Source organism: Triturus cristatus, chromosome 3_2, assembly GCF_964204655.1.
Source record: "Triturus cristatus chromosome 3_2, aTriCri1.1, whole genome shotgun sequence".
Lineage (NCBI taxonomy): Eukaryota > Metazoa > Chordata > Amphibia > Caudata > Salamandridae > Triturus > Triturus cristatus.
In genome coordinates, this window is record NC_140584.1 from 502,630,594 (window position 1) to 502,642,800 (window position 12,207).

At 42.6% G+C, this 12,207-nt stretch overlaps 1 long non-coding RNA gene across 1 annotated transcript in view; it reads left to right on the plus strand.

Moving 5' to 3' along the window:
* The window catches only part of LOC146857620 (uncharacterized), a 231,486-nt gene that overhangs the window by 163,627 nt on the left and 55,652 nt on the right, over window positions 1–12,207 (plus strand). The window contains exons 6-7 of the long non-coding RNA XR_014979931.1: window positions 806–840; window positions 931–1,006. This is a non-coding gene — a long non-coding RNA (uncharacterized LOC146857620). The remainder of the gene's footprint in view (window positions 1–805; window positions 841–930; window positions 1,007–12,207) is intronic.

Below are 12,207 nucleotides of genomic sequence, written 5' to 3' on the forward strand. Positions count from 1 at the left end.
GGTGGTACGAATTTTGTGGATGCCACCAGGTCTGGATCTTCCCCAACAGAAATCTAAGGAAATGTGTATTTCTGTCAAGCACTAACCTGGTTTATCCTGCGGAGATGAGATGGCGGTCTAGATGCTTGCTCCCAACTCCACCAGAGTACCACTGCCCCTTTGCTAGTGTTGTACAGCGACAGGACTGGGGTTCCACAGGGGAAAGGGGACTGGAATGAGATTGAAAGAGTGTGCAGAATGAGTGGCTTCTTGGCGTATCCTGAAACATTAGGAAATTATTTTAGCTCTTGTTCTCTCTATCGTCTTATGCCTTTCCCGAGTACCCCATGAGGCCTAACATATAGCTTTAGATTTCCTCTTTCCCACTTTTGGTGCACTCACTCTTTGGATGTTTATATAGTTCTTCTGATTACCTTGGAGAAAAGGTTAGAGATTAGTGTATTGAAATGTATGTAATACTTGATTAATTTACTACTACACTGTTGTTAGTGTACATACAAGAGTTCCTTCATTCCATTTGACCAAACGTTCTCTGATGGACATTTGTTAGCCAACTTATCCAATTTGCAACAAACAAGTTAGTACCAATCAATCAGATTATACAACATCTGATTATTCAGGTTATTCTAAATCAGGTTATTCTCTATGAATCAGGTTATGCAATAATTAGTAACATTGCACGATAATAGAACAGTGAGCCTTTACATTCATTGAACACTTATCAACATGTGACTCTATACTCAGATATGTTGACCTCCAAATACACAAAGTAATTCTAATGTCAGTTTTCTTATTGTGTTCTTAGGGTCGTCCATTTGCGCAACCTTGCTAGAAACTCAGGTAAGTCTAAAATCTGAATGTGATAAATAACTGGCACATTACCTCATTATCTTTGGTAAATAATAGATGTTGTTTATTCTTTCTTTGCAGGTGTTTAAGGGTCCATAGGTTCCCACAAAGCAGAGGACCCCAGGTGCGGCAGAGCAATTAAGACGTGAACCTACAAGTGAGTGTTCCAGAACAGGAAACCGCTTCTGAAAGGAGGGTGTAGCCTTAAATAGAGGCCGTGCCCAAGATGGCTACCTGCTCTGGAGAGAGTCCTAAATCACATGAGCGCTTGAGTATTTCTCTTAAATAAATTTGGAGAAAAGTGCATGATTCATTGCTGGACAGGGCTTTCTGTTTACACGTTGGTCCTCTATCCCTTCTGTTTTTTTTGGCCATCCTTATCTTGAACAGCCTTTCAAGGCTATCAGTTCTAAATCTTCTGCTTGGGGCTCCATTACAGCATCCTGCCCTGAGAAAGGGAGAGCCTCATGCTGTTTTCTGCATCATGCATGGTGGTGTTTGGCAGGCTCAACAGATTCTAGCCAGAGTTTGACATTTTCAGGGCATTCAGGGTAAGAAAATAAGTGGGTGTTCCATTTTTGTCGGAAGAAGTGTGGGGATAGGGAATAGTAGAACATTTGGTAATTGTTCCTAAACTCAGAGCCTGATTCACAGAGGTAAACTTTCACCTTTGTGTAAGTTTATGATTGTTTGCTCTTCACAAAGATATTTTACTAGTATTATCTTTGACTGTGGAGTCTCTGCACATAAAAAGAAGGATAGGACAATAGGAAATCCTCTCATAGAATTGATTGATTGATTGATAGAATGTAAACTGCGGATTCATCAAGGTGGGAGTAAAAGCAATGCAAATTCTGCAAATCAGAATGCCACCTAAGCAATATTCCACTTCATGAATATTTTTTCAGACCCCTTCCTCTATGCTAATGTCATTAGTGAGTCTATGACCTGAATGGGTAACTTCAGACTAGCACCTTTTATACATTCATACAGTGGCATTTCAATGTAATGTGATATAATGCTCTTTTTTTATTTAGGCATTGATGTTCATTCTTTATTTGTAGATTTCAGGGTTGTTTGTACATTACTCAGTGATACCAGTCTGTCATGTTACTCCTTGCAAAGTAAAGAGTAGGACATTGAACACCTTGTTTGGATGGAAGCAGCTACAACCTCTCTTTTACGTGGTCAATACTGTACTCTTCATCAAAACCAGTACTGGGTCCACTAAGCACTTACACTATGGCCTTCTGGAATGAAAATAACAATTTGAAAACTAATTAGCCATGCTTAAGAAGAAGGCCATGGTCTTTGGCAACCAATAATTGTGTGGCTCATTTGGGTTTAGAAGGAATAAACTATAATGGATTTGTGATTGTATGCATTTTTGGATTTCGCTTGATAACAATTAGACATTGTCATGTTTTGGAGGGGTAAAACCTCTCCAAAACTTCACTGTGATGCGGGTCGGCCAAAATTGCCAGGGCTGCTTTGAATTCCCAGTTCGGCCCTGCTAGTCCATGATGATCGTACTGGTAGACACTTTACCGTAAGTGGTATGATGGACCGTGATTTGCCTGTGTGGCAGCCACAACAAATAAGGGGTTTAAACGCAGATATGACTCAGCCATTCTATGTTATGTGTCTCTGTTGTCTGCACTCCGGGACACCGCTAATGTGAATCTATCTGAACGCAAAGCCTCCAATGACAGCCATATTCATTATTTAGATTCAGGCAGCTAGTTGCCATTGTCTTTATGCTCTTAAAATCAGGAAAAGATTTTACAAGCATTGTCAAAATGTCCTTTATTACCGGCTGCCAGGAGATGTTTTCGAACTATTGCTATAAGCAGTGTTTCTGACTCAGTAATGTTTTAAGGTGACAATAAGTAAATATGTCCTTCCCCGCTGTCATTTGTTAAAAGGGGTGATAGATCATCCTCAAATTATTTAACAAACTGTGTATGTTTTAAAGTGTTTTTTTGGTTTGGCATTCAAGGCAACTAAAAACAAACCCGAACATCGAAATGGAAAGGGAAAGTCCATAGAACATGGCTTATAATGAGCCAGATGAATATGTTTCAGTAGCCAATTTTGAGGGCTTCCACCTAGGAATGTACTTCAACTTCAGTCCCACGCCTCACTCCATTCTGGTTTAAACTCACAATGGAGTGCGAGCGACATAACAGTTTTCTCACTTTCTTATAAGCAAAAGCATAGAAGGGAGGACATGTTGAACTATTGACTCAATGGTATAATTTCTCCAAATGTTGGTTAACAGCAGGATCCTCTTAAAGTAGGAGAGCTGGAGGAACTGCCAAAAAGAGTGATAGTGTGGGAAGGTACAGAGGAGGCACCTTTAACTAAATGGCAAGCCAGTTGTTTGATGGAACAACCGTGCAGCAGTGTAAAGAAGCACATTGGGTGCTTGAAGGTGTTATGGGAAAGCACTTGCAATGGATTTGGCAGGAAGTGAAGATTCTAGATGGGGGTATAAGAAGGGTGCCAGGCAGCCGTGGTCCATGCAGGTAACAGCTGTGGGTGGGGGGGGGCCGAGTGGGGGGGGATTTCGAGGCACAATGCTGAGGGGAAATTGAATAAATAAATAATTTTCCCTCGTCATCATCCACCGGAATCCCCCCCCACCCAACCCAACCGCTGGTACCTGCACGGACTGCGGCTGGTGCCAGGAGAAACTGCAAGAAAGGGAGCACCGGACGCATTATATGGCAGGAAGAAGCTCACAACAAGAGTGGTTATTTACTCTCCTTCCTTGCCTTCCAGTCTGAATTTGAAGCCCTGCGTGTCGTCTTAATTTACACATTGAGTCCACCATGCAACCTCATATCAGAGTGAATGAAAAACATGAAACCTTCCGCTAACTCTCCTCAGTCAGGTTCACCGATTCCTATCCACAACAGAGACAACAAGGGCAAATCTCCTCCACGTCTGGTATAATATTCAATTCTGAGACAGAAGGTCACTGATTACAAATGGAAATGTGGTGGAACAGAGAAAAACGACTAGCTACCCAGAACATCTAGGTATGTATGACCATCAGTTGGCACGAGGGTCAACTATTTCTGTTTTCCATTTATACATGTCATGCACCTCAAGGAGAAATTCTTGACCAGATCATCGGACGCGCTAACAGCCTGAATCTTGCCAGCACACTTACTTGTTTGTCATTGTCGTGAGGGGAACGGCCAACGAGAGTCCCTGCAGCCCCTTCCTGCACTTTCCATCCCGCCGTGAGGGCAACGGCCAGCAAGAACTACTCTACCCAGCGGCCAGTGCTCACCCCAGGCGCGTGCCATTGACGTCAGCAGGCAGCGCCGGGGGAGCATAAAGCCATGTCTGGTGCTCCGCAGCGCGGGACGCGCTAACAGCCTGAATCTTGCCAGCACACTTACTTGTTTGTCATTGCCGTGAGGGGAACGGCCAACGAGAGTCCCTGCAGCCCCTTCCTGTACTTTCCATCCCGCCGTGAGGGCAACGGCCAGCAAGAACTACTCTACCCAGCGGCCAGTGCTCACCCCAGGCGCGTGCCATTGACGTCAGCAGGCAGCGCCGGGGGAGCATAAAGCCGTGTCTGGTGCTCCGCAGCACGGGACACGCTAACAGCCTAAATCTTGCCAGCACACTTACATGTTTGTCATTTCCGTGAGGGGAACGGCCAATGAGAGTCCCTGCAGCCCCTTCCTGCACTTTCCATCCCACCGTGAGGGCAACGGCCAGCAAGAACTACTCTACCCAGCGGCCAGTGCTCACCCCAGGCGCGTGCCATTGACGTCAGCAGGCAGCGCCGGGGGAGCATAAAGCCGTGTCTGGTTCTCCGCAGCGTGGGACGCGCTAACAGCCTGAATCTTGCCAGCACACTTACTTGTTTGTCATTGCCGTGAGGGGAACGGCCAACGAGAGTCCCTGCAGCCCCTTCCTGCACTTTCCATCCCGCCGTGAGGGCAACGGCCAGCAAGAACTACTCTACCCAGCGGCCAGTGCTCACCCCAGGCGCGTGCCATTGATGTCAGCAGGCAGCGCCGGGGGAGCATAAAGCCGGGTCTGGTGCTCCGCAGCGCGGGACGCGCGCGGGCGGCGCCCGGGCAAAGCCCGGGCCAAGGGCGGGCCCGTTTGAGCACGTTCGTGACCGGAAGAGGCCAGGGACGGGCCCACCCCCTTTCAACTGCGAAATCCACAACCACCCTGAAGGTCAGTGAGCAGATTATTCTAAATCTAAGGCCTGCCAGTAGATTTAAAGTTTGCCGTGGGAGAAAAATACTATATACTCGCTACCGTACTGACTGTCATCTCTGTTTGAAACGTTAGCGAGCACGGACCTATCTGGCCACTGCTGATTGTACCTCCACATGGGATGGTAATGCTGTAGCTCTCTTACGCCGCCACTAGAAATCTCAGGCTGCAGCTGGAGGGGGCTACAGCTTCCAGCGACCCTAGAACCATACCGGACTGCCACCTATCATTGCGCCCGTTGGTGCAGAAAGAGGAAAGGCTCGCTTCGTGTCGCCTGTCTATGCCCGGGGGAAGGGCAGGTTTTCTGAGGCTCTTCAGAAGTACAGGGACCCCGGGACGGGCCAAAATAAAGGCTTATTATTAGACTGTCCTGTACACCATATACTGTGTGGTTGGCATTGATTGGGTACTGCTGAAGTATTATTGTTATGACGTTTTGATATGTTTATTATATAGTTATATATGTACATTGAGATCCTGATTTAGAGACCTGGAATAACCTGACTATATTACATACTAATAGTTAGATAAACCTTTTTCGCATTTCTCGCATATAGCCCGTACAAAATGACTACGCGGGAAACTAGAAGTAAGATCGTGACTGGGGGAAATAAGCTGACGGGAACACTCGATGATTTTATTGTACGTACTAATTCCCTGATAGATCAAGGGATAGTACTAATGGAGAGAAGGGTATCCCAAGATCTAGCCTTTGCTAAGAGATCATCGATGGGCAATATAGCCGTGGCACGCAGCCCTGAAAATATTTTACCTGAATCCCCCTCATTGCAAGTATATGCGGAGGTACATAATAGTGTTGCTGCTGATTTGGCCTCTCAGAACCTAAGTATTAGGGGTCTTGAATTATCAAATTCTGTGGAAGAAACCACGATAGGAGTACATTTGGATACTCAGGCTGAGGCTGCAAAAAGAAAACCAAAAGGAAAAAGGCAGGGGGCAGTTCCAAAAAACTGTGTAAAAAATACTAAGTCAATCTCTAAGACAGTAAAGGCAAAACTAGCTAAGAAGGGTGGTACTAAAGACCCTGTGGTAAATGAAACTGGGATAGAATCTGAAAAAGAAGTCACCAGCCGTAAGAAACAGTCCCTGCCTATGATAGATGTTACTCTACCAGATGAGTCATTAGTTGATATTCTTGGTGAGAGTATTAAAGATGACAGTATAGCTGATTACGCAGATAGGGAGGATTCTATGATACATACCCTGTCAACATTATTCAAATCCTTACTTGCTCCCATACAAGAGAGACTCTATGGTATAGAGAAGCTACTTCAGATGCTGCAGAAAGATATAAAGATACAGCAGTGCAGCAAGGAAAAAAGGGCAAATAATGAGATTATTTCGGTGGAACAACCGTCGATCTTAAATGATAAACGACTGTAAGAGAATAAAAGAACCCGTATAATTCCTCTCCCTAAACCTATGCAAAATATAAATGGCTCAGTGGTGACTGCAGATGTTCTGGGATCTATTTTGGTCCCTGAAGCAACTGCACCAACTATAGTTTTGCCCTCCGTACCCACTCCTAACCAAGATAAGGTACAACAGGAGAAAACTGAAAAGCGTAGAAGTATAAATCTGCCTCCAGATGCATGCCCTTACGTAGTAGTATTAACTGGGGTCCCTGAACTGGCTCCACATATTATGGAGCCCTTTGAAGCACTTAGAAATAAGGTGATTCACTGGTTAAACTCAAACTATCCCATACCATCAGTTTTGTCCAGTAGAATCCTAATGGTCCAAAGGGTTCCATGGGTGGGCTATAACAGAAAGAAATCACAGGGGAACTGCGTGGTTATAACTTTTGAAAATCCACAAACGGTAGACTACATCTGCCATGGCGTTCCTAGGAATCAGGACCTGTTAATTAAAACTAGACCCCTATCGTATTTCTATGCTCCAACTGAACAACCAGATGACAGATGGAGCTGGACTAGGAACGAAAACTGCGCAAGGGAAGGGAGGAGATATAATATGTATGGGGAGTTAAATACTACTAGGCAGGGATGGAGGGAAGATGACAACTGGACCCTCATACAGCGAAAGGTAGGAAGAAATCAAAAGGGAGACTTGTACTATAGGGGAGATTGGCCAGGCATACTGCCTGTTCCATTCTCACTCCCATGCTATAACAGATTCAGCCCACTTGATATGATTGATTGACGCCGAGGGTCTAAAAAACCCACTGAATCGTTCCCACCTGTAAACACTATTCTAAATTCATTAGCGCTCAGCCTATCTCAGGAAGACTCTGATACGACCAATGGCAATCTGTTTAACAAGTTTGTATCAGTAAGCCAAGAATTGAATAATTTGGTCAATCCGATGGTGCAAGAGTATGCTAAACAAAAAAATGGATTATTTCTACATAGCAGACAAAATTCAATCCCTGAGCCATCACAAACTTTAGAAATTTTAGGTGAACCCGTAGCTGAAATAGTTGAGACTGACGGAGGTCATATTGTTACAGATGAGGTAACAATATCTAATTACAAAGAAAATTGTACTGTGATGTTCTGGAACGTGGCAGGTTTAAAGCACAAAATTCTTAATCCTTCATGGAAGACAGCCACGGATAACATGGACATTATGGCCTTTCAAGAAACTTGGACTATAGATTCCATACATTTAATTGGCTACAAAACGTACTGTACTCCTGCAGTGAGTGGGACACATGGGAGACCCAAAGGCGGCATAACTACGTACCTCTCAAATTCTTTATCATGTGAGAGGGTTCGTTTCTACCAAAGCTGCAGCTTTTATCATAAAGTAGTCATAGATACTAAATCTGGGATTTGTCTTGTTGTTGTTAATTATTATAACAACATCCCAGGTACTGCAGTTCGGGAGATTTGGAAAGGCTAAACGAGGATCTGCAAGGGGAGATAGTTAATAAGACGAGAGAAGTAATGATTTTATGGGGGGGGGATTTTAATTGTCATCTTTGCAAAATGGGTCAAAAGGGAATTTGTGGTTTAATGTTAGAGGAAGACATTAATCTCACACATTTTGACCACACTCTAACTGGGGACTTGTTGAACGAGATATTATTTAATTGTGATTTAGGATATATAAATGAACTGGGCATGCGCCCAACATCTTTTGTCCCGACCTTTATTGGAAGGGGTGCATCGACCACTATTGATTTTATTATTTGTTCAAACACCTCTGGATTTAGGGCTTCTAACTATAAGATTTATGAAATACCATTGAGTGATCACTACCCGCAAGTACTTGAAATCGATAGCCCATTTACAGCACGCCAACAAGATAGCTTGCAGATACAGGCAGCCCCAGATGTGCAGATGGGGAGACAGAATGGGTACTCCCTCAAGTGGAGTAAAGTGGTCCCGGACGAATTCTTAGCAAAATTGGTTAATACCTGTTCAGATAGCTTTAGAATATGTCTAGATGAAAATTCAAAGAGTGACAATATAATCGAACATTTTAACATTATAGCTGCTGCCGTTAAAGAGAGTTTAAGGGTGGCTTCCAGAAATAGATTTAAAAATGACAGAAGTTGGTTCGATAATGCATGACCTAAAGCCCTGACCGAGCTTAAACATGCTATTCACCGGGAACCCCGGAACCCTACCTTAATAAGAGACTCAAGGCACCGTTACAACTCTGCATTGCAACAAAGAAAGAAAAATATAAAGAGGATGGCTTGGGAACAATTATGTGAAGCCTCACAGTCTAAAGATACATCGGCATTTTGGAGGGTGGTTAATGCGCCCCTCCTCTTTGATAATAGCAAGGCCCGCTTAGAAATTGCAATTAGTGAGGATGATTGGGTCACACATTTTTCCACCCTCTATATGAGTTCAGAAAAGTTCCCACAAAAGGTTTCTACTCCGTTACGAGATAAAGGGCTGGATGTACAAAAAGTACCATTGGAGGTCCCACGGGAGAAAGGGGGGTTTCCCGAAAAAATAGTGGTTACGTTGCCTGAGGTTTTATTGAGCCTAAAAGCAACAAAGGGTGGAAAAGCACCTGGCCCAGACGGGATCCCAGCTGACCTGTACAAAGCAAACAGTGATATCTGGGGTCCCATCTTGGTACAGCTTTTTAATGCAGCATTGGCAAAGGGTTTAAGCCCGTCATGGTTTACATCCATCATTGTCCCCATTTATAAAAAGGGAGACAGACAAAACTGCGCATGTTACAGGCCAATATCCTTACTCGATTCATCTATAAAAATCCTTGGCAGAGTGATTTTAGCTAAATTACAAAACTGGGCGGAGGATAATGGGGTAATAAGTGACCTACAGTTTGGTTTTCAAAGGGGCATAGGGACTATAGAGCAGTGCTTAAATCTATTTTTTGTTCAGCAGAAGTATATATCGATTAAGAAAGAGCGCATATACTTCGCCTTTGTCGATCTTACTTCAGCTTTTGACTGCGTGTGTCATGATAAATTATGGAAACTGATGCAAAGGATGGGCGTGGATGATTCGATTCTTTGTTTTCTAAAGGAGTTGTATTCTGGGGCTACAGCCACTGTCCGCTATGGAAAAGGGGGGGAATGTAGTAGATCTTTTGGGATAGGGCGTGGAGTGCGCCAGGGATGTGTCCTGGCGCCTTTCCTATTCCTGATATATATAAATGGGTTAGAAGATCGTCTACTGCAGGAGGGCAGGGATATGCCTGCTGTTGGTAATAGGCGTATCCCTGCGCTCCTGTATGCGGACGACGCCGTTTTAATGGCGCGAACACCAAATGCCCTTCAAAATTTAATCACATGCTTCAATAAGTTTATGCACAGTTTGGATTTAAAAATCAACTGTAGTAAAACTTATACCATGAATTGCGGAACACGTTCTAAGAAGAAGATGAAAACTATTTTAATAAATAACGTTTCTGTAGAAAACACGCCCGCCTTTTCTTATTTAGGCATCTTATTCCATGAGACTGGCTCATGGACAAACGCGATTAGGGCAAGAACTCTCTTGTTCTCAAAAACAATAATGGCCTTGAAGAGTTTCATACAGAAACTGGGAAAGAAGCCCTTTAGGGAAATTTTAACTGTTTATAATGCAACGTGTATATCGGTGGCTGTGTATGGAGCAGGACTTTGGGGGTATGCTAATATAAACGCTATCCAATTGATTGAAAACAAGTTTATGCGGTACATGCTGTCCGTACCCGATAGCATTGCAACCCTCAACTGCCACGAGGAGCTGGGGCAGCCGTATATTTCAGATATAATCAGAACTCATCCCATCCTACTATGGCACAGGGTTTGGACTGTCAATGAGTGTGTTGTAAATCGTGCCATACTCCAGGATGTGTTACAACTTGATCATGTAAATGCCTTTAAGTGGCTAAATTATGTGAAGTACTTTTTGATCGAAATATATTGTCAACAATATTTTGAGGACCCACTCTCAATGGTTCACATCTCTAGAAAATCACTGAAAAAAACCTGTATGGAACATCTCAGGGAGAAAAGAATACGTGAGGAAAAAAAGAAACAAACAGTGTGTTCCCACCAGTTGATATTGAGTGGTGCAAAATTACAACCATACTGATGTCTTTCTATGGAAACTCATGACAGATTTTGCCTTACACGTTTCAGATTTAACATTCTTTTTAGACTTTTAACTTTCCCAGAAATGAATTCTTGGTCTAATGATTTGTGTTTATGCCCATGTGATGAATTATCCTCGCAATCTGATATTCATGTGCTGTTTTTCTGCAGATTTTACATTATGCCCCGTAGGAAATTTATCATCCCAATTCTTAAAGAGATGAAGATAAATAGATGCCGCCCAGCGTTTTTAGAATTGCAAAGAATGGACACTGTATTTATTGTTGCTTCCTTGACAGAATTTTTTTTAAATGTTTTTAAATTGCGTAAATCAATGGATGGATAATTTGCTCTTGCACTTCTCCCCTGCAATAATAACTATGTATTGAATTATTTTAATTGTATTTGTATTCTTGCTGCTTTTATGGTTATTGTTTTTTAACCGAATAAAGTATATTTTGACTTGACTTGACCAGATCATCGCTTTACTTATTTGTGCACACACTTTTGTAAATATACATCACCTGGTTTTCAATGTATCATTGGTATCAGAGCTGTAATGGCTTATCCCCTAACCTTAGTCATACATTTTTGTTAAACTCTGAACCCAATGCATTTCTTTGATTAGAGGAATAGTAATTTTTGTAATACTTTAGAATTTCTCATTGTTGTTTAATCAGGACCTGAGAAATCAACTCTCGTCATAATTGTATCATCAGATGTTTTTTCAAAATACTTATTCTTTTTGTACTTCTCTCATGGAACCCCCATTGTTCATTAAGAATATCCATATGGTGAAATTTTTGTTGCCTAAAATTTGTCTTATATCTTATACTTCTATGATTGTATCGTACTATGATTTTTCACAATGTTACCTCAACTAATCAAGGGGTGGCATCTTCTTAGGGAAGTCATTGAGCATTTGGGAAGGCCCACGGTGGCAGCTGAGATGTCATTGATGGCACAACGACAGCCATTATCCTCTGCATTAGTGATGATGGTTACTTTCTTAAAGCATCAAACACTATCTATAATACTGGCCATCTTAATCACTCTACCTTATTCTGTGCCAACTGAACAGGCTCTAATTACTAGAAGTCCGCAGGCCATATTGCTGTTAACTGCATCATTGGAAACATCTTAATCATTGCCATCATTTTTATTTCAATTTAAAACCAGCATAAGATCCTACTGATTCCTCCTCAACACTTTCACTTCCTGCTCAGTAAAACAAAGTAGAATCAGCAGCGAATGATTTGGTCAAGCTGAAGCATTCAGGTTGCATTTTAATGTGGGTATATATCCTCTGAAACTCCGAATGAGCATCCAAAAAGATTTAGACATTTTTTTTATCCACCACTTTATGAAGATCTGCTGGTGACATACGTTTTTTTACTGTTTCATTTCCAAAAAAAGAAAAGAAAAAACACCACTGTGCTTTCTGTTCGCAGAGGTTCTCCCAGCCACTGTTGTCAATGTTTTCCTCATCAGCACTGGGCAGTCATTAAACAAAGGAACCTCACAATGGGAGATAACTTTCTTCCACTTTTTACTAT